The sequence below is a fragment of the Salmo trutta genome, chromosome 36, assembly GCF_901001165.1.
Source record: "Salmo trutta chromosome 36, fSalTru1.1, whole genome shotgun sequence".
NCBI classification, from domain to species: Eukaryota; Metazoa; Chordata; class Actinopteri; order Salmoniformes; family Salmonidae; genus Salmo; species Salmo trutta.
The window spans coordinates 13997650-14000967 of record NC_042992.1 but is presented as its reverse complement, the minus strand read 5'-3'; positions in this window follow the sequence as shown (position 1 = coordinate 14000967).

Genomic DNA, 3318 nt, shown 5'->3' with positions numbered 1-3318 from the left:
AGGTTCCTGCCTTTCTAGGGAGTTTTTCCTAGCCACCGTGCTTCTACACCTGTATTTCTTGCTGTTTGGGGTTTTATACTGGGTTTCTGTATAAGCACTTTGTGACATCTGCTGATGTAAAAAGGGCTTTGTAAATAAATGTGATTTGATTATTTGATTTGATTCTGTCTAGCCTGACGACTCACACTAAATTATTCCGCTGCTCTGTCGTTCACTACATACTTTAGTCTGAGACTGCCATCATTGTAGTTGTTTGTGTTCACGAGGGGTGTTGTGCAAAACAAAGTCATTAGAGATTGGAAAGGTCTCTAACCAATCAGAGTACCAGAGCCAATGATACATTTGACAAAGCTGCCGGTGACCAGAGCAATGAAATAAACTACATTATCAACTTGCGAAAAAATAATTGCTATAATCATAAAAACGTATTGACATGCAACAGAAATTATTAATAAAAAGTAGTTTTTTACTGGGTGACTTTCACTTTTACTTTCAGTCATTTTCTATTAAGGTATCTTTACTTTTACTCAAGTATGACAATTGGGTACTTATCCACCACTGCTTAAAGGCATACCAAGGCAGAGAGAATGTTGCCTGGCTACTCAGACTCCTTGTTCCGGCCAAAGTGGCCCGTTCATTTTCAATGAAGCCTAGGCGGTGGGCAAAATTCTATCCAGGCAGAGATGTCAGCGGTGCTCGTGCCTGTGGAAGCCGCTCAGCCAAGGGGCCAGGGTTCCGGTCTGGAAGGATGCTTTTGCCTGCACCTACAGTATTGCTTCGATACTACTGTACAAGTATTTGGTTTTACATAAGTTAAGTATAAAAAGCAAATGTTATTGCAAAAATATACTTAATGAGCTCAAGTAAAATCAAATGTCTAAATAATTTTAAATTGCTTATATTAACCAAACCATTTTTTAATTGTTTAAATTACGGATAGCCAGAGGAACACTCCAACACTCAGACATAATTTACAAACGAAGAATTAGCGTTTTGAGGCTATAATTTTTGTCCTTGTTGGAATTTACTTATTGACTCTGTGACATGCGTTGATGCAACTTTATGGTTAGTCTATATTTTGCAAGGAGCATTTTAGGATATTTATAGGGATTCAACTATTATAGGGATGAAACACGATTTATTCTGTGTCGTATAAATGTTTTAGGACAAGGTAGGCTACAGTCCCATTGACAGTAGAGATAAATAAATGACTTCTCACTTCAACCTTTTAATAGGCTACCCCTCTGTTTTAATAGGCTACCCCTCTGTTTTAATAGGCTACCCCTCTGTTTTAATAGGCTACCCCTCTGTTTTAATAGGCTACCCCTCTGTTTTAATAGGCTACCCCTCTGTTTTAATAGGCTACCCCTCTCTTTTAATAGGTTACCCCTCTGTTTTAATAGGCTACCCCTCTGTTTTAATAGGCTACCCCTCTGTTTTAATAGGCTACACCTCTGTTTTAATAGGCTACCCCTCTGTTTTAATAGGCTACCCCTCTGTTTTAATAGGCTACCCCTCTGTTTTAATAGGCTACCCCTCTGTTTTAATAGGCTACCCTCTCTTTTAATAGGCTACCCCTCTGTTTTAATAGGCTACCCCTCTGTTTTAATAGGCTACCCCTCTGTTTTAATAGGTTACCCCTCTATTTAATAGGCTACCCCTCTATTTAATAGGCTACCCCTCTGTTTTAATAGGCTACCCCTCTGTTTTAATAGGCTACCCCTCTGTTTTAATAGGTTACCCTCTGTTTTAATAGGCTACCCCTCTATTTAATAGGCTACCCCTCTGTTTTAATAGGCTACCCCTCTGTTTTAATAGGCTACCCCTCTGTTTTAATAGGCTACCCCTCTGTTTTAATAGGCTACCCCTCTGTTTTAATAGGCTACCCTCTGTTTTAATAGGCTACCCCTCTGTTTTAATAGGCTACCCTTCTGTTTTAATAGGCTACCCCTCTGTTTTAATAGGCTACCCCTCTGTTTTAATAGGCTACCCCTCTGTTTTAATAGGCTACCCCTCTGTTTTAATAGGCTACCCCTCTGTTTTAATAGGCTACCCCTCTGTTTTAATAGGCTACCCCTCTGTTTTAATAGGCTACCCCTCTGTTTTAATAGGTTACCCCTCTGTTTTAATAGGCTACCCCTCTGTTTTAATAGGTTGCCCCTCTGTTTTAATAGGCTACCCCTCTGTTTTAATAGGCTACCCTTCTGTTTTAATAGGCTACCCCTCTGTTTTAATAGGTTACCCCTCTGTTTTAATAGGCTACCCTTCTGTTTTAATAGGCTACCCCTCTGTTTTAATAGGCTACCCCTCTGTTTAATAGGCTACCCCTCTGTTTTAATAGGTTGCCCCTCTGTTTTAATAGGCTACCCCTCTGTTTTAATAGGCTACCCCTCTGTTTTAATAGGTTGCCCCTCTGTTTTAATAGGCTACCCTTCTGTTTTAATAGGCTACCCCTCTGTTTTAATAGGCTACCCCTCTGTTTTAATAGGCTACCCTTCATATCCAGTCTATTCATTAGAATCAACATAACTTCCGAAGTCAAGCTCATAATTTCCCCTACTTCAACGGCTTCACATCACCTAAAATAAAAGATGTGCCTACAATAGGGATACATTGAAGATGATTGCTTATATGGAGGTGGGTCGAGAATAATTTGAACAACAAACACAGATGAGAAAAGTTGATAAGCAGCCCGTCACATCCAAAGCGTTTCCATGGAGAGTTATTACATCCCGGATATAAAAACAAACCATGCATATAACGGCAGAAAATAATAAACACATTTATGCGTGATTGTCACATTTAATACACTTACGCTACCGGAGTGCAGTGGTGAATTCATTACTACACCATATGTTAATGCAGCTGCCTCTGTTTATGGGCTATGGGTTTACGTGCTCGCGCGTGCGTGATTCATCTTAATTTGAATTTGGAAAAAAATATCTAAAGAAATGATTCAACAATTATCCTTTATTTTTTGGGCAGATGGGCTATATATCCATCATATCATGCAGAGTGTCTGGTAAAATACAGTTATTTTGTACAAACTAAGCCAACTCTGTACGCGTGGAGACACGTACTGGAGGTCTCATTCTGTTTTCACGTTCAACTTCTCATAAACAAAGAAACACGGCTTCATTCCACATGCTCACAGTTACGTTTGGTTTACACAGGCTACCTATTAGTACTGTATAAACGTGTAGCTTAATAACGGCCAGAGAAACTCGCGGGCCGGTAGATCCCTGGGTAGAGGGAGGTATGGAGCGCGTGCGCATGCTTGTCCGCGCGTGTTTGTTGCAACCAATAGCCAACTGAAGA